At 40.0% G+C, this 20,522-nt stretch overlaps 1 protein-coding gene across 3 annotated transcripts in view; it reads right to left on the bottom strand.

The window, feature by feature from the left end:
• The window catches only part of PPARG (peroxisome proliferator activated receptor gamma), a 142,013-nt gene extending 124,013 nt beyond the window's left edge, over positions 1-18,000 (bottom strand). The window contains exon 1 of one of the 3 annotated variants that reach the window (XM_032262262.1): positions 17,803-18,000. The gene's annotated coding sequence lies outside the window, so the exon portion shown is untranslated. Of the gene's footprint in view, positions 1-16,714; positions 17,075-17,802 lie in introns of those variants that run through there. The other 2 variants (XM_032262264.1, XM_032262261.1) reach the window with 2 other exon arrangements.
• Positions 18,001-20,522: the final 2,522 nt, after the last annotated feature.

Here is a 20,522-nt window from a genome sequence, read left to right as displayed (position 1 = left end):
AGGCAGAATGACACTATAGATTTGAAATATTAAGCAACAATTATTTGTTGAGCATCTGCTATTTGTTAGCAGTGTTCTAGACAATAAAGACACAGAATGAACAAAACAAATACTCCAGCTCTTGTACAACTGCACATTGAAGGTGTAATAAAAATTAGATGCCGAAGTTTCACTGGCTCTGTCTGCATTTGGAAAAAAGGGGATAGAAACCAAGGTTGTTAAAGACAATTTAACAAACCATTATGCTAACAAAAATTTATGAGTCAAAGTCTACTGACCTCCTTCTACCAACTTGAAGATTAGTGATTCAATTCTTTAAAAAGTCAAACAAAACCCATTTATAAGTGACATTCAACTTTATTTTGTCTCATGAAGAGGAACATAAACATTTTGTTCATGTGAAATGCAGAATCAAAAATCCCTATTTGATCACCTGCTTAGTTAGATAAAAACACTATTCACTTCTATATTACAGTCAGAGACAACTGAAGTCAGAGACAGCAGGAATTGGGAAAGAGAGGAAAGAAAGCAGGAATTCAGAGGAAGAGAAGAGAGACAGAAAAAGAAGGAAAAAAAAAAAACCATAGGGAACACCAGAAATGAAAAAGGGGAGGGGGTAGAGGGAACAAGAACAAGAGCTAGGGCCACAACTGAGGGGAAAAGAGGGAAGAGAGGAAGAAAGGAAGGAAAGAAGACAGAAGAGAGGAAAGACTCAGAAATTCCGATTAGTCAGAGGCAGTAACTTTTCCATGTTCAAGTTCAGCGATCTACTTTGGATATCAGTATCAGAGAGAGTCGTCATTGGTTGTTAAATATTAAGAAATTAAGAAGCCACCAAAATTACTCAGCCAAAAAGTTTTCCCATTGTTATTACATATAAATGCGACTTTAAGGAAACCATTTTTGCTTTTCTCTGCATTCACGTTTTCCTTTGCTAATGCTATTTTTCCATTTGAAATATTTGTCCACCCTCACCCCACAGTCATTCAACAATATTCAATAAATATTTATTGGGTAACTACTGTATACCAGGCATGTGAATTTTTTTACATATATCTTAATGAAAAGTATAAGCTGTTTTAATAATACACAATAAAAACTGGCTGTTTCAACAAAATATTCTACTAGATTTGAAGTGAAACAAATTTTTTCTTCTGCAGCTAACATTTTTCTCCAGCTGACACCATAAGCATTAAAATCATCCTCACGAAAATAATGTCCTTTATCTGAGTTAAAAACATCCTAAGGCCGGGCGCGGTGGCTCACGCCTATAATCCTAGCACTTTGGGAGGCCGAGGCGGGTGGATCACGAGGTCAAGAGATCGAGACCATCCTGGTCAACATGGTGAAACCTCGTCTCTACTAAAAATACAAAAATTAGCTGGGCATGATGGTGCGTGCCTGTAGTCCCAGCTACTCGGGAGGCTGAGGCAGGAGAATTGCTTGAACCCAGGAGGCGGAGGTTGTGGTGAGCCGAGATCGCGCCATTGCACTCCAGTCTGGGCAACAACAGCGAAACTCCGTCTCAAAAAAAAAAAAAAAAAAAAAAAAAATATATATATATATATATATATATATATATATATCCTAAAATTTCCCCAAAAATATAGGAAGGTTATCACTCCTATAGGAATCTATGTCCTCCAGATCCTTTAAAGTGCAATTAATCTGTGATCATTCTAGCTGTTAAATATAACAGTTTGACGTTTGCAGTAACTAGTCGCATAAGTTGAACAATAAAAGTTATTTCACCTAATTAAAATGGCATCCCAAAGACATCCTCACGTGGGTAGTCACGCCTGGTATTGTTCAACCACAACATGACATCACAGGGGCAAGAACGAACGATTTGCAGGTCAGCAGCTTGACTTCGATTTATGTAACTCACTTCTGCAGAAATTTGCATGGCTTCTGACAAACATCACGTGAAAGAGGAACTTACTATAAATATTAAAGTTGGAAATAAGTGAATGTCTGAGAAGGCATTAGAGAATAGTACTTGCTTTAAAAAGAATTGTGGAACTAACTACACAGAGAAGTTCAAAATTGAATCTGCATTTAAATTTAGGTAAACATAATTATAAGCGCTAATGGAAACAGACAGAACCTTAGTATATATACTGATGTTCCAATAAAGCCAATTATGAAGAAAATACGTTCTACTAGGTTCATCTTAGATAACAGGGAATTATGGCACCTTAGGGTTACACAAGACTTTTTAAGTCACCTAGTCCATTTCTCCCACCAAAGCAAGACTTCTTAAGAGATGATTCAGACTCTGCGTGAATATGTCCAATGACAAAGCACTCACTTTCTCACAAATCCTCTTTTCCCACTGTGGGACAGCTGTAGTATGAGAATACTTTCCTTATGCTGAGCTGAACTAGACCTCCCTTTAATTCCTAGCAATCTTTTGACAAAGACGACGACTATCTATGTGACAGTGAGCTCCACAAGGGAAGGTGTCAATCCATCTTGCCTACTGCTGTGGTCCTAGTGTCTAGCACAAGGTATGGGACATTGTAAAGGAGCCATAAAACATGACTGCCTGGCCGGGGACAGTGGCTCCTGCCTGTAATCCCAGCAGTTTGGGAGGCTGAGGTGTGTGGATCACTTGAGGTCAGGAGTTTGAAACCAGCCTGGCCAACACGGTGAAACCCCGTCTCTACTAAAAATACAAAAACTAGCCAGGCATGGTGGTGCACATCCATAATTCCAACTACTTGGGAGACTAAGGCAGGAGAATCGCTTGAACCTGGGAGGCAGAGGTTGCAGTGAGCCAAGATCGTGCCACTGCACTCCAGCCTAGGTAAAAGAGTGAGGCTGCACCTCAAAAACAAAACAAAACAAAAAAAGGCCAGGCGCAGTGGCTCACACCTGTAATCCCAGCACTCTGAGAGGCCAAGGCAGGCGAATCATGAGGTCAGGAATTCGAGACCAGCCTGGCCAACGTGGTTTAGCAGCAACCTCGTCTCTACTAAAAATATAAAAAATTAGCAGGGCGTAGTGGCAGGTGCCTATAATCCTAGCTACTCAGGAGGCTGGGACAGGAAAATTGCTTGAACCCAGAGGCGGAGGTTGCAGTGAGCCAAGACTGTGCCACTGCACTCCCAGCCCAGGCAACAGAATGAGACTCCACCTCAAAAAAAAAAAAAAAGAAGACTGCCCTACAGAAGTCAGTCATCAACCCCATTCATTCATCCTTAGGGCAGTAGTCCTCTAATTCTGGGATGAAGGAAGTTTTCTTGTTTCTTACATCCACTGTGGATATTGCTATAAAATGCAAAATCATGTGCTTGAATATCATAACAATATTCAAGTTTTAAAGGCTTACTCTCAAATCCATCCTTAGCGTATGCCATGTCTGTAACTAACACTTGTGGGTTAGCAGCAACCCATGGACCACACTTTGGTGAGCATCACTCTCTGCTTCAGAGCATCGTCCACACCTGCCCTTTGTCTTCACTCTTACAGGCCCTCCTCATGGTTCGTCTGGATTTTGCAGCAGCCTCCTGACTGCTTTTCCTGCATGCTACTGCCAAACCAATCTTCTGATTCAATCATCTCACCCCTCTTCTTGCGATCTGGAATCTCCCGGCTCCTTATGAGATAAAGCCCACACTCCTTCTCCTGCATTCCAGACGCTTTATCATCTGGCCTAAAATCTACACTTCCAACCATGTTTCTCACTACTCACATCCACGCACTCTCCACTTCAAACCGGTTAATCTTGGCAAACCTTCCCCTAACTCAATGCTTATTTGCTATTCCAGGCCTTGTTTTGTTATATTGGAAATTCTCTTCTCACATTGGATATTCTTTTCTCTTTTAGCTACCTCAAACCAAGAACTTTTTTTTTTTAATTTGAGGTAAAATTCACAATCTAAAGTGTATTTATAAAGTGTACAATCCAGTGGTATTCGTTAATTCTTAAAGTTGTGCAATCATCACCTCTGTGTAGTTCCAAAACATTTTCATCACCTCCAAAGGAAATCCTGTACCCATTAAGCAGTCATGCCCCCTTTCCTTTCTCTCCTGCTCCTGGCAACTCAATCTGCTTCCTATCTCTATGGATGTACCTACTCGGGATATTTTGTACACATGGAATCATCCTTTAATTCCCTTCTTGTTTCTTTTTCTGTATTGTTTTTAGTATTTTTTGTGAGGCTATCCTGTCAATCCCTGAACTTCTGAAGTCTAGTTCAATTCCCACCTTCTCTACAAGGCTTTACCCTTGCTGTCCCCTCCACTCCACACCAACCTTAGCCTTCTCTGAATTTCCATAGCATTTGTTTTCTGCCTTTATTTATTTTAGCCCTTAATCACATACTGCTGTGAATTGCTAGTTACCTGTTTCAACATTACCCCTTCTTGGCTCACATAGATGATAAGCTCCAAGCTACAGAAGCTCTGGTGTCTCCCTTTATGCCTAGAACTGACTTGAAAACATGTGCAATTCTTTGTGTCTGGCAATACGTGAAGGAGTAATAAATCAAGAAAACTGAAGTCTAGATGATGAATAAGAGAAAGCCTCAAACCTGTTTCAGTTCTTTATCCTTCCTTATATTCTCTTAGTGACAGAAGCATCTGCTTGTGTCTAGCAGAGCACTTCTTTGCCCTAGTATCTGAACAGGTGTGGTGGCAGGAGAAGAAGGGCAGGTTGCCCAAGGGTGGAGACTGTGGAAGTTCCTTGAATTGATCTTTAGTGAGCAGACTCCTACCTTCATTCTACACCCACAGATGAAGGCCTACCAAGAAGAGTGGGTGTCCAGAGATGTCACAAGGTCCATCTATTTGCTTTGCTTGTATATGTAAAGCAGTTTCTTTGTCTGGCATTTTGAAGTTGCTTATAAGCACATATCTACCTTGTAAAAGGAGATTAATCGTTAAATAATTGTGATGAGAATACTTGGGATTCATATATGAACTAGCTGAGCAACTGAATTAAATTATAAACAAATGAGTAGGCCAAAACTTGATCGTGTTTTATCTAACATTTAACGAAGTTTAAGAAGGGAACCAAGTTTTATTTTATGTGTGAGTGGTAAGTCTGAGTAACATTTTGTATTGGACATCATTGTAAACTTTTCTTCAACTGTGGTACTAAGTAAAGTTTGTTACAGTTGCCATTGAAAGCCTTCAAGCAAGAATGCAAAAACAATGCTCTGGCCCTTAGGCCGTTAAAAAACCTGTTCTTCTGACCAGAACAACTATAAGGTCCAACATAGAATGCTGAAGTCTATAATTAACATTTTCTCCTTTCATAGCCCATTTTGCCTGCTTTAGAATAACAAAATGGAAATTTCTCCTGCCATTAGTTTCATATCATAATGTATCATAAAAAGATACATAAAATAGGAATTAATATTTTAAGTAGTTTAGGAAATTCCCTAAGATTGTGGAGAATCCCATACAAGTGATATTGAAAAAGCACACACTTGTCCTCAAAATAAAATCAGGTTGAAAACAATAAAGTATGTATAATGTTCCCAGTTCCCTGTACTGCTGCCTGGGAATTAGGGAAGGTATACAGTGCACAGCAGGGTAAAAAGAATGAGAACTACGATACACATTCCTGTGCTTTAGGAGCTAACTATTTTGCTTGGTACACAGAATTTTCCCATGAAAATTACAAGACATGACAGCAGATAATCAGCAAATATGTGTAACACAGAATATGGAATATATCAGATTCCATTTCAGAGTAGATCTGCCTTCTAATTATGTTTTACTTAGGCTGATATTAATATTAGTTTGCATTTCTGAATTCAAAAGCTGGTTTTGTCTCCTTTGAGAATGAAAAAAAAACTGAGACCAAGGTAAATATTTCATACACAAGTTATATGACAAAGAAAGTCGACCGGATATTTAAAAATTCAATGTTCATGATAAAAACAAATTAATTGTGAGTGTATTGTGCTTGGTTAGGATCAAAGATCATAAAGCAGGCTAAGTTGAATACAAAGCATGAATTTCATGAATGGCTTAAAGACACAACCATGGCAATACGCTGTGTTCAATCACTTAGTCATTTTCTCAGCTTTTATTGAGCTATGGTAATTTGTGTGCCCAATACAAGATACTGATTCATCTACCCCGCATGGTATAGTCTTAAGACATAAAGCTATGTCTCACCATTTTATAAGGTCATGTTTACAGGTGGGCAGGTTTAGCGAGTGGTCAATTGGTAAATGTTTGTAGAACCAAATAAATGAACTGTGGCAAAGTTTGCAAAATTTGAAGGTTTTGGTACCATCTGTATTGAGTGACACTGTAACATTTCATGGCCCCATATATATGAAAGAATTAATTCTACTTAACTTTGCATAAAGTCCATCAAAATTGATTTTCCTTATCAAATTTTTTCCCAAAAAAAATCACGTGGTTCAGAATTTGTTTCTAAGTGGGCAATATAATATTTTCAGTTAATTTAAAACAGAACTAAAATAGTAAACAGTTTGTGAATATAGAAACTGAAAATAGCTATAATAAGTAATTTGATCAAAATAATTTGGTTGTTTAAAAAAAGATCTGGGTCTTCTTTTACTCAGATACTATATTCTCAGCTTGTAAAAGTTTGTAATGGCCTTTTAAAGAGAAAGTGGCCAACTTTATCTCTCAAGAAAAAGTTTTCTATGTTAATAGGACATTCTCCATGAACTTTGTTTTACATATTATTAGGGGTAACCACATTTTTTAAATTAATTCATTTATTTATAAATTAAATCCACTTGGATAGTTAACCACTTAAATCTACTGTGAAAACATTATAAAAATAAATAATCCTTCAAAGTGAATAATCTTCTTGTCATTTGGATTTTCAAGAATAGTAATAACTTATTAGCAAAGGATACATTCTTACTTCCTTTGAAATAACTTTATTACGAGACAGAAATAAATTATAAACATATTATGCATAATATACAATATATAATACATGCAATATAACCTAAGATAATAGGATAGTAAGAGAGCTAGGAAAAATATTCAAGGTCACAGATTTTCTTCCCCATACCTACACCAAACTCAGAGAGAGCCATTTGAGTCCATGGTGCCTAGCAATGCCGTCTAGTTACAAGGCAAAGACCCATTCACCTCCTCTTAGTCACTGTCATTCCCACCGAAAAATGTTCTCGTTAAATCTAGATAACAATAATCGTAAACTCGAGGAGGAATGGAATTTGTCTGTTCATTGCTTTATCCTCCTTATCTGAAACAGCTCTTGGCACAAAGTAGGGACTCAATAGACATTTGTTGAATAAATCTTCATTTAAAACAATCTTCAGGCTGGGCACGTGGCTCATGCCTGTAATCCCAATACTTCGGGAGGCAGAGGCCAGAGGACTGCTTGGGCCTAGGAGTTCAAGACCAGCCTGGCAATACAGCTAACCTGTTTCTACAAAAAATATAAAAGTTACCTGGGTGCAGTGGCTCACGCCTATAGTTCCAGCTACCCGGGAGGCTGAGGTGGGAGGATCACTTAAGCCCAGGAAGTTGAGGTTGCAGTGAGCCGTGATGATGCCACTGCACTCCAGCCTGGATGACAGAATGAGACCCTGTCTCAATCAATCAATCAATCAATCAATCAATCAATGAAATAAACACAAAAATACAAAAGTAAAAATAAAAATGCATCAGTCTCAGTAGATCTATTCTCTAAAGGTATCATCACATCGAGTTTATTTTATTCATAAACAAATTCTAAGACCCGTAATCTAAATATTGTTGGGTGAAGTTTGTCCTGGCTTATCATTACGGATGAAATCATCCCAAACTGGGGAGGCATACAGAAGAAATATTTAATAACATTGATATGAAATTTCTAAAAAGCTTTTAAAACTTAAAGATTATTCTACAACATGCTGCAAGTTTCACAAAAGAAGTCCCAAAGAAAGTGACAAGAAAAATGTAATCTGTAACCGATGTCAAAGGCAAAACCACTTAACTCTCCTCTGGAATTTCTAGAACAATGCAACAGAAAAGATGAAAAAAGAATTCATTCAAAGGCTACTGCGTGTGTGCGTGTGTGTGTGTGTGTTTGTGTGTTTGTGTGTGTGTGTGTGTCTACCCATAAATATATACACTTTTCACAATGTTCACACTGATTCTGGGGAACCTCTACTCACTTGCCATTTTACATTTATTTATATTTTTTAAATTGTTATCACAAATTATATCAAAGGCTCATAATGACCATTTGTAACTGAAGTTTACCTTTTCGTGAGTCTGCCTCAGCTGCTATTTATGATAATAAGTGTAACATTCTGTCAGGCGCTAGAAAACTGGATAACTCTATCATGAGGTCATTCAATTTCAGAAAAAAAGAAATATAATAGGAAAAAATCCAGAGAGAAGGGCTTTAAAAGAAAGTAACACTGGAAGCCGTTTTTAAAAAGCTCTATTTGCCAGTATGTACTAAAGATCAAGTAGATAGTGGACCCAAACAAATCAACCAAATTAAACAAATTTTTAAAAATAAACAAAATAAAAAAAAATAGTATGGCTGAGAACATTAAGAGGCCATGGCAGAGATGGGTTTCTTTCTCCATGCCAAATAGAGACTAGGCAAATAAAAAGTACAGGGAAGTCCAATATGTGAAATAAAATTTAGTATGAAATAAATTTTGGGTATAATAGAAAAAAAATCATGTATTGCCTTGATCTTTACTGATCAGAATCATAGACACACCAAAAAGAAAAAGAAAGCTATCACTGTATGTTTTTAATTATAGAAGTAATTTTATATTACTGAATAAACTTTGGGAGAGAGAAAAATATAAAAACAAATAAAAAGGCCTCCATATCTCACTACTTCAATATAACTATCACGTTTGTATATTCTCTTCCAGACTTTCACTTATACTACATTTTTGTAAGGTTCCAATCAATAAATCTCTTATTCTACCTTTTAATACAATATTTTTCAGGATTGCAAGTAGTTTCTAAGTTGTCATTATAATTGTATAATATTTTACCTATTGATTATACCATAATTTACTTAACAATTTCCCTACTGTTGAATATTTAAGTTACTCCCAAATATGGGTTCTTATAACAATGCTTTTATGAAACTCTTTGTGTATATGGTTTTCCTATATCCTCCAGCCCTTTGGAAAAAGTCCCAAAAGTGGGAGTGTAGTATCAGAATGTGCAAGATATTGCCCAATGCCTTCTAAGTGGCCTGAACTAAATCTTATGACATCATACATATATGAGTACAAATCTCTTCAATCCTTGAAATTATAGAATTTTAAAATTTAAAAAAAAAAAACTATCATCAACAATCACTAGGAAGGGAATATTTTCTACTAGTATTAAACTGGAATTGAGGTTTACAAACCCATATCTTGTAAATCTGTTTAACATGAACCAGTCCTCTAGGGCCGATCATCCTCTGTGATTTTATAAAATCCAGTCTTTGAAGTTGTAGTCTTTGACGCGAAGACTCAGGATTCCTAAGCAGCCATACTAAGCTAAAAAGAACCAGTGTTGCAAGGTCTAATTAGTGAGCCAGCTAGCCTCTCTCGGAAAAAAGCTTATTGACATACTGAGCTTTTCTAAGTAATAAATGATAAGCCAGTGGGGGTAGTTTTATAGGATGGTTCCAAGAGATTCTATGAATGTAGAGAGATAGGGCAAAGCACTTCACTATAAGCAAGGGTAAGGCCTACTAGAAATCATTCAAAGCACACTGACAAATGGGCCCTACACTATCAGGTGAGGTGCAAGAATCATCTTGGACCAAGAGCTCCCAAAGAGCATATAAAGCAGAGTCCCTAAAACACAGATTGCTAGGCCCACCCCAGGTCTGGGACTGGACATGTAGTCCAAGAAACTGCATTTCTAACAAGCTGCCAGAGGATACTGATGATGCCAGGACCACATTTTGAGAACCACTGCCTTAGACTAATTTTTTTTTCTCTTTTTGGGTTTTTTTTTTTTTTTAGACAGTCTTGCTCTGTCACCTAGAATGGAGTGTGGTGGCATGCTCTTCTTGGCTCACTGCAACCTCTGCCTCCCGGGTTCAAGCAATTCTCCTGTCTCAGCCACCCGAGTAGCTGGGATTGCAAGCATGTGCCACCATGTCTGGCTAATTTTAGTAGAGACAGGGTTCTGCCATGTTGGTCAGGCTGGTCTCAAACTCCTGGCCTCAAGTGATCCGCCTGCCTTGGCCTCCCAAAGTGCTGGGATTACAGGCATGCACCACCATGACTGGCTCTTTCTTCATTTTAAAATATCTGAGTGCCTACTAAGCATTGTGCTATATGCTAGAGATAGCAAGATGAAGCAAATCCAGTCAGTACTGGCATTCAAGAAACTGATAGCTAGATTTCTGCAGACATCAAACTGCTCTCATCCTAAAAGTCACCAAATTTGAGCCTTCTTGGCCGGGCACAGTGGCTCATGTCTGTAATCCCAGCACTTTGGGAGGCCGAGGCAGGTGGATCACCTGAGGTCAGGAGCTCAAGACCAGCCTGGCCAACATGGTGAATCCCTATCTCTAATAAAAATACAAAAATTAGCTGGCCATGGTAGTGGGCGCCTGTAATCCCAGCTACTCGAGAGGCTAAGGCAGGAGAATCGCCTGAACCTAGGGGGCGGACGCTGCAGTGAGCCAAGATGGCACCATTGCACTCCAGCCTGGGCAACAAGAGTAAAACTCCAACTCAAAAAAAAAATTTTTTTAACCTCCTTGAAAACAAAGTTTAAAAATACATTATATTGCTTTTAAACAAAATCAGGATGCTTCTAATCAGTTCCAAATTCTTTAGGAAAACATGTAGTAATCCTACATTGCCAAATGCCTCGGTATTTTCCTCACTCTTCTACATTACACTGACAAATGTAAATGACTTTTGAAGTCTCTACTTCATTTATATTGACATTATTCTTAGGTTTGTTCTACTTTATAGACTTTATCCACCATATAAAACAGAAGAAAGAATTTATATAGGTGCTTTTCTAGATGCAGTCAAAAGTTTGCTTACACAGGTAATTATCAACTGACAAAAAAGAGTAACAGTAAGGAAGACTTTGGGATTCTCTGTTTTAGATTCATAGACTTTAGCAAGACTTTGTAAAAAATGCATGACAAGTAAGCAGTGTGATTAGTCACGAGGCACGAGGGTAGCCCATACCTAACTGCTAAGTACCACCTATGAGCTGATGCACAGAATTATGACCTTGCTTTTGCGGTGACTACTAGGTTTCTGTTTGTTTCTAACAGAGATGAACTAGCTCGCCATACTATTTTCAGCAAAAATAAAATTAAGCATGTATGACATTTTATGATCTGTGGATCCACCAAAGAATTAAGCATTATTTATATTACTTTGGCACGTTATTTTCTGAAGTGATTGAAAAGTTCCTCTCATTTCAATCTATTAGGAAGCCACTTTTAAAGCCTAGAAGAGTTGACTCATGAAGAGACCACATAATCTGTTTATGTGTCTACATCACAGAGGAAATGCAAGGTATAATGAAGTGGAAATATTCAGATGTTCAATTACATTAAGATACTACTAGCTCCCAACTTGAACTGTGATAACATTTCTTAGGTTAATTGATGTTTCAGAACAACTGCTTCAGGTCAAAAACTGGTTCAAGGAAGATCTGAGACTTGTCTTGACTAAGAGAAAAAAACGATGGGTAAATATATCGTTTCCTATCACTGCCACTCCAAATGGTTATTTTCCTATTTTGTTTCACAGTGTCTGGCTTATGAGGGAACTGAGGCATGCATTAATTTTATTTTTCCCTCTCCTAACCCCCTCTTTCAAATTCCAAATCTGTTTTCTACTCCTTAAAGGCCTTGTTTTCAGGTAATAAGGAAACAAGGCACTAGCCTTTCAAAGTTTTGCTGATAGTGGTTTAGTGAACTAATCCTGCTAGGAACTTTGGCATTTTAAAAGTAGACTCCAAACTTTCAAATGACAAAGACATTTTAAGAAGTGAATGACAGCCAGAGGGGTGTGGTCAAGGTTAGGAAGTTCCTTCCAGAACTTCATCATTGCACTTGAATAGTTTGACAGTTACATCTCCCCACTGCCCACGCTATAAAGGAAAACTTATTCCTTAAACATGCAGGATGAGAAAGTAACCTCTTTCCATTCCCTTTCCCAGATTATCTCCTTTAGCATAGAGCCAGAGAGAATAACAGTGCTAAGTAGCAAACTGAGATGTCCTATGATGTCACCAAGAAACAGGGTAAATTCTTAGAAACCAACCTTACATTTTAAGAGTATACACAGTAATCATGCAACCTGTTGATTGTGGGAGTTGAGCACACACAGATCTGTTACACTCCTGCTCAGGGTATTTCCCTTTTTCTCTACCTCCCTCATATATACCTTCTCTCTCTTTGGCAAACTGTGAAGGATTTCTCACCCCCACATTTATGCTAATCTGAACTCTTCTCAGAAGGTCAGATGATTTGTCTCAATACTTCTTACCCACACATTATAATTCTCCCGGATGAGTCCACAAATTAAAGTGATTTTTTTTAATAGTGACATAGTTAAAACCATGCAATAAATTTATTTTCTAAAATCAATGAAGTGGAATAAAAATGTTTCCTAAACAGATATTGAATCCAACTGAACTGAACTTACTCGACCTAGTTTAAATCCCGACTGGAAGGTTTAAAATCTCCACTTAATGGATTCGATTCCAATTGATTCCTTTATATTTAAAAAATCGCAGTAGGAAAAAAATTCGTGGCACTGGCTCACAAAAGATTTTCAAGTTGAGAACGACCTGGCTACTGGAACAGTTGAAGGTACAGTAATGCCTCTGAAAAAGCCCAGACTGTAGGATTAAGGCAGTGGAAGGTAACGTGGCTCCCCATACCCCGACGGAGACAGTCAGCCCTAATACCCGCACCAGCTTGAGCCTTTCTTTGCCTTTGCCTCCGCATCCTTGTAGTGAGTCCCTACTTGGACTTTGGAGCTCCACACTGCAGCAGACAGAGTGGTTTGCCAGGCCACTGTGCAGTTTGAGGCCGGGGAGGGTGGGAGAAGTCCTCCCCAGCAATCCTCAGCCCCCGGTCCGACGCACACAAGCCTCTGCACCCCATCACTCCGTGTGCTGTCACCGGTCTCTTCCCGTCACTCAGACACTGCGCCAGAGGTGGTCTCTTTGACATATGCAGTCCAAGTCCCTTACTTTCTTAAGCAGGAACACTTCACAATAATATGAATCAACAATTCACATGAAGAATTTAAAATATATTATTTGGATGGTGCACAATTATATGTTTTTCCACTTACTCTCTACTAGTAAACAGGTGAGCTATTAGGAAGCATCTGAACTTTTCAAGCCACCAAAACACTATTTTTTGGTGAGTTCTTGTTGAAAAAGACCCACTTTTAATGACAAGCACAAGCACGATTTAGTCTTTTAGGTTCTGACATTAAACTGTCTTCTGATTTGACGGATCCTAGGCCTCAACCTAAAACAAACTTGCTCCTGGGAAATATACGTTAAGAATTCACAAGGTGTGCCATAAAAATACAAAAAAAGACTAGAGCTTCATCAAATAAAAGCACACAATCTGTGTCTTCCAGATGCATCGGATGTGCAATATTAACATAAGAGGGTCTATACAGGACTCACAAAGCTGTAATAAAAATAATTACTATGCCATTTTTATTCAAAGTCATCAAGGAATGGAAAATACAATTTTAAATTGAATGATAATAAAATATTCCCGGAAACAGTTTATAAATTGATCACCACATGAGAAGTGTTATCTTCAATCTTAACAATAATCTCAAAGTTATTGAGGTTTGAACTAGGGTGAACTATTAACATTAGTAAAAGAATTAGCTATGACATAGATATCCATGAAGATTCTCTTTAGAATATCAGCTCAATTAAATTCCGGGTCACGGTCATATCATTTAAGACACATGGGTTTATTCATAAAGCCTTAAAATCATACCAAAAAAGCAAGCAATAACAACTGCAGCACTTTCCCCATTTCAAAGATGACGAAATTGAGAGTTAGAAAGGATATGGGACTTGCCCAAGCTATAATAATTGAAACAGTTGAAAATGTAAACAGTCCTACTCTAAATTAAACTCTCAGTATTAAAATATTGATGTGTACTTATTGTTGAAGAGAAATATTAAAAATATGTAAATCTGTTTTTATAAAATAATTTAAACATACACTATTATTGGTGATATATATTATCTAAACATCTGCAAAAGTTTTCTTCAAAACATGGCCTATTGTACTTGAATAGATTTCCTTCCAAGTACCTACTGTAAATGTGTTAAATAAAATTTAAAATATGACATTTTAGCTAAATAAAAGCTTTAAAACATATACTGTATAACTCCCCTAATCTACCTCTGTATTGTGAGAAAACGCAAACAGTAAATAAGAACTTCCAGGAAGATTTCAAATATCTTAAATCTCAATTTTTGATATAGAATGCTATGAAACTAATTGAAGTTGATATGCTGGGAATATCTACACTTGCAAGATGGTTGTTCACAACTCTTACTATTCTTTTGTGGAGTCAAATTAGATCAGTTTCACAGAAACTTTGTACACAATTAAAATCACTGCGCTTTTTGTTCCTTTTGGATGCTGAGAGAGAGTAAGCAATAGTGAACACGGAGGTCTACTAGGAAAAATAAGAAAAGCAAGTGAGAAATTCAGTTGTGGGGGCACATATGTTTACGCTTACAGACTAGTGACTTAACCAAGTTTTCTCTATTAGTGAGTTTTTAAAAATCCTCTACAGCTAATATTTATTTAGTGAAATCCTATGAGACCAAAAACTTCTTCCAGTTCATTTGCCACACCTAATGACACATTGTACTTCCAAGTCCAAATGACAATGAATCCAGCAGAAAGATACCCACAATTAGAATGATCAACTCTTTCCTACGCATTGGGAATATATAGAGGCCAGGAAAGGAGCAAAAGTGCGGGCCAGAATGTGTAAAACATTCAGAAAATATCATTTAACATATTTTCCTACTTCATGAAAGCCTCTTATCTATAACCATTTCATAATCTGAAAACTAAATGAAATGTATTAATACTTGTATAGGTTCCACAGTAGTGCCTTTTACACAGCTTTCACAAACATAATTATCTTGATAATTAAGGTTAGTGGCAAACATCCTTATTGTCAATTACAGAAGAGAGAAAATAAGCATTTGTTTATATTTATATAACACTGATTAAAAACAATTCGCTATGACCATTAGTAATCCATTTCTAATTCATATTCCTCATGTCACACTTTTTTCCCTATATACATTTTAAATATCATAGGAATTTAGAAATATTGCAATTTTTAATGCATAATCTAGAATTTTTTTTAAAAGTAGTTCTGAAACATACAAAAAAATGAGCATTGAGGAAACTAGTCCCTTCAAAGAAAATATTATATTTTATCACTAGAAATAGCAATCGCAAAAATATTTTCAAAGCACTTAAGTTCAATAAAGAATATGATGCTGGTGGGCATTTCAGTTTTAATTTTAAAAAGAGATCATATTCTTTTTAACGTAAAGGAACCAGAAAACAACGTCTAAAAGTCTTCAGCCTGGGATTCTACAAAACTTCATTCCTCACTGATGCCATGGTTTTACAGCAGTGATTGTTTAAGAACTAGAAACAAACTTGTAAATATGAAAAAGTTTTTGATTTTTTAAAAAAAGCATCATTAGTGGTTTTTTTCTTCAAGTGAGTTTTAAAAGATTGAGATGGCCACCAGTTGATTCAAAGATCTTTTAATTTATGACATAATTATCAGCAAGTTAACTATCAAATATCATATAATTTAATCAGGAAGAAAAATTATGTGAAGTACACAAGAAGACAAAAATGGATAGTTTTGTAACACACTTCACTTTTTGGCTAATGAGACATTAGCTTTAAAATTTCGTATATTAAAGTGAATATTATGGTACTGAATTTGATTCTAAAGTGAATCTGACTGAAAATATACTACACAAAAATTACTTTAAAACTTGAACAGCATGCTGTGATATATTATTCCAAATGCTAACTGGTAGCATCTATGAGTGTTTTCTGTCAAACTTCCCTAACAGTGAAAGATATTTAAGAGAAAAGCCACAAAGAATGTCTATGCCAGTCCCTATACCAGAAAGGCTTTCTAAATCATCTAGCACCATCAGTTGGTTCTGTTCTCAGTCAGCAATCTATCACTTAGTTACAGACAGAAAGGCTGCATAAAACACCTGAAACCTGTCGAAGATTTGCCCAGGTCCTTTTGAAGAGTAAGTTACTCATTGTTCTCTTAATAACTCCAGTTAACAATTTGTCTCATGAATGATGGAAACAGTTGGGGTTAAAATAATGTACTTCAAAATCAGCGTTTTTCCAGGAATAGGTTATCATACAACTCAGTTTGTCATTTTGTCTGGTTTTATATCCAAATGATAATTCACACAAATAAATTTTACATTTTGTCCTTAATCTTGCAAGGAAAAGAAGAAAAACTTTAGTTTCTTCATGACAGACGACTATTTTTAACTTGATTTCTTTTATAATAATGACACTACTTTTACAACCGTTAGCCTAAGGCCCAAGTGAATTGGATTATTCTGAGAAAACAAGAGCACTGCAAAATACTGTAGTAATGATAAAAGAATATAATAATTTTGCAAATTTCGGATTTATCACTAACACATGCCAACAAAATGCAGTGACAGTGAGCCGACTCACCTAAGTAATGGGAATTAAGGAGAATTCAGAAATGCAGCCGTCTGGTCACCAGCAGAGGTAAAGGCCCCTTCCTTACCTACCACTGACCTTATATAAAAGCTGCAGCTTGGTTACTCCCCGTTTCTGACTCCTTACCTTAGGCTCCGCCCCAAACACGAAGGCGTGAAGTACCACGACTACACACCCATCGTCCACCAACACCGAGGGACCTGAGATTTCTGTTACCCTCTGCTGCCTCTACTTCCCTTAGTGTCCCAAGAGCAGTGGTCAGCGCCTGGCATGTGCAGGAGCCCACAATGCAGGGACTTCGCCTTTCTAACCCCGCGAGTGCGGCTTGGGGTAGGGGCTGCGCGCTCCATCCGCGGCTGCACGGAGGAACCCAGTCCCGGTCCCCAGCCCCACTGCCGGGCGCAGAGCCAGCACCACGCGTCAGCGCACCAAGGCTGGCCAGCCCCAAGCGCGGCCCTTGCTGAACGGCCCGGCGGTCTCCAAGCGGCGGTGGCCCCTGGGCTCTGGAGAGCGAATGGGATCTCCCCGTCAGCAGGGGCGCCGCGCGGCCTCGGTACGGACGCTCGCAGATCTGCGCTTCTCTGAGTCCGGACACTCAGCCCCAAAGTTCACCCGAGCTGCTCCCGACGCCTGCGCACCTCCGCCCGGGACGCGGAGGACCCTGTGTCCCCGGCTCCGCGCCCACCTGGCGCTCTCCCGAGGGGGACTGTCCTGGAAGCCGAGACTCACCGGCTCGAGCCCACTCGAGTCGGCACCTACCGCGGCTCCCTGTCTCCGCTCCTCGCGCGCTGCCCGCGCCCTCCGCCCCCGGTGCGCGCGCCAGTGAACGCGACCCTCTCAGCCCGGGACCCCTTCACCCGGCGACCCGCGACCCGTCAGTCCGGGTCCTCCTGGACCAAGACTCCGCCTCAGCCTCGGACCCCTCAGCCGAGTCCCCTTCTCCCCAGCCCTCATCCGTCGGGGACCCAGTCAGTTCCATTCCCTCTGACTCGGCCCCGGCCCTCCGCGCGCCCCCTCCCTGAGTGTCCCCAGTCCCGCCAGCAGCCGGTCCCGAGCGTCGCGGGCACCAGGACTCTGACCTGCGGCCGCGGCGGCGTGGCGCCCCTCTCCGGTGTCTGCGCGGCCGATCCGAGCGCCCCAGGCGGCAGCTGCGGCTCGGGCTCGGGCTCCGAGTGCGGTGGGCCCCGCCTGCCCGCGGCCGGGCCGGGCCGAGCCGGGGCCGGGAGCTGGGGGCGGGCTCCGGGCGGGGGCGGGGGCGGGGGCGGCGGCTGCGGCGCGCGGCGGGGAGGGAGCCGCCCGGGCTCGGCCGCCACCCGCGCACAGTAGGGCCCGTGGCGGGAGCCACCGACTTTCCGGCGTCCACTCTGTGCCCCGCGCTAGCTACCTGGTGTTTGCTCCTCGCCACCACCGCTGGGAAGCGGCCCAGAAAGGGACCCATTTCCGAGGAGGGACCCGAAGCTTAGGGGCATGCCCCGGGCCAGGGCCGGTCTGGGGAGAGCCGAGGTGTGGGGCTCCCTCTCGGCCAGAGTGGCTTGCCCTTCGCGGCCGCCGGCCAGCCTGTCTTCCCAAGATGTTCTTTCTAGTAACATTTTAAGAAAAATTTAAAGCATATTTTCGGGTCCCTCGGTTTTCTCTTCTGACCCGGTGGTGCTTCACACTTTCAGAGTTCCCTGCATTTGTAAGTTACGTGATTATTCACAGTCATTGAGTTTTAATCATTAAAAGCATTTCTTAAACTCATTAACAGAATTTCGTAAGTTTCTTACCAGTGTTTCTGACACCGAGGGACTCAGACACATGGGTGCGGACGGAGTGGGGACGTGGTACATGAGAAAGTTTTTTATGTGTTGGATAGATAGTAACCGTTTCTTTTCCTGCCACGTTCTCCATCATAACCTGTCCAAAGCGGGTTGGCAGGTGCGCGTTCCGAAAGCCGCTGGTCTCCTGGACTTGAAGCCCCTCTTTCCCTTTTTCCAGTCTTATTTCCGGAGCATCCTGTTCTGGGACCGACCCTCTTTGGGAAGGCAGCGATGCTTGAAGCCCCCGACTTCAGGAAGCTTATGGACTATGTGCTGGGGTGCTGCCCAGTCCTTCCTAGCTTCTTTGTGGTTATCGCCCCTCTGGTACAGAAGGTCTTTGTGGTTGAAGCAACGTTTTGTGAGGATGGGTATCACAAGGGAAAAGATTCAGAGCTTAAATCAATATATTCATTTCTTTCTCCCAACCCCTAAGATTAGACGCTAAGAGCCACAGATCTTACAGGGATCTCAAAGAAGACCATGTGACCACTGAAAGGCCATATCTTGGCCTGTGATTTAGGTAGGTTGACGTGGATCCACGGTCTACACTCAGGCGGAAGTGCTGTGTGCGTCCTACTTCTTGTTCATTCCAGAGTTCCAATCTGGTTTGTTTTCTTTCTTCCTTTCTTTTTCTTTTTCTTTTCTTTCTTTCTTCCTTTTATGAGACAGGTGTTGCTGTGTAGCCCAGGCTGGAATGCTGTGGCGCAATCACGGCTCACTTCAGCCTCGACTTCCCGGGCTCAAGGGATCCTTCCACCCCAGGCTCCCAAGTAACTGGGACTACAGGTGCACACCACCACGCCTGGACAATTTTTATATTTATTTTTAGTAGAGACGGGGTCTTGATATGTTGCCCAGACTAGTCTGAAACTCCTGGGTTCAAGTGATCCTCCTGCCTCAGCTTGCCAAAGTGCTGGGATTACAGGCATGAGCCACTGTGCCCAGCCTGCTTTTTAAAATTGCAGCTTTATTGAGGAATAATTAATATAATGTAAAATTTAAATACCATTCAAGTAAAATGTACAATTCAGGCCAGGTATGGCGGCTCACACCTGTAATCCCAGCATTTTGGGAGGCCGAGGCAGGTGGATCACTTGAGGCTAGGAGTTTGAGACCAGCCTGGCCAACATGGTGAAACTACTTTTTACTTTTTCTTTTTGATTTTCTCTACTAAGAAATACAAAAATTAGCCAGGCGTAGTGGCACACGCCTGTAATCCCAGCTACTCAGGAGGCTGAGGCAGTAGAATTACTTGAACCTGGGAGGTGGAGGTTACAATGAACCGAGATTGCGTCACTGCACTCCAGCCTGGGTAATAGAGCAAGACTCCATCTCAAAAATAAATAAATAAATATAAATAAAATGTACAATTCAATGAGTTTTAGTTTATTGACAGAGTTGTGCCATCATCACCAAATCTAACGTTAGAATATTTTTATCCCTCCAAAAAGGAACCTCCTCTCCATTAACAGTCATTCCACCAATCTTAGGTAGAGATAGAGATTTTCTCTCTCTGTAGATTTACCTATTCTGGACAATTCATATAAATGGAATTGTAGAATATGAAGTCGTTTGTGACTTTCTTCTTTCACTTAGCATAATATTTGTGAGGCTCATCCATGTTATAGCTTGTACTAGTATTTCATTCCTTTTTATGGTCAATATTCCATTATATGGATATACCACATTATGTTTATTCATCCATGAATTGATGAATATTTACGTTGTTTCTGCTTTTATGGGCTATTATGATAATGCTGCTGTGAGCATTCATGTGCAAGGTTACTTGTGGACATATATTTTCATCTCTCTTGAGTATATACCTAGGGGCAGAATTGCAGGATCATAAGGTAACTCAGTGTTTTTGAGGAACTGTCAGTCTGTTTTCCAAAGTGGTCACACCATTTTACAATCCCACTAGCAATGTGTCAGGGTTCCAGTTTTTCCACATCCTTGTCAATACTTGTTATAGTCTTTTTTTATTTTAGCCAACTGAAAGG

This window comes from Sapajus apella, unplaced genomic scaffold, assembly GCF_009761245.1.
Source record: "Sapajus apella isolate SASKATOON/1434 unplaced genomic scaffold, GSC_monkey_1.0 scaffold128, whole genome shotgun sequence".
NCBI classification, from domain to species: Eukaryota; Metazoa; Chordata; class Mammalia; order Primates; family Cebidae; genus Sapajus; species Sapajus apella.
Note: the sequence above shows the minus strand (reverse complement) of the source record. Positions and strands in the feature narration are given on the sequence as shown.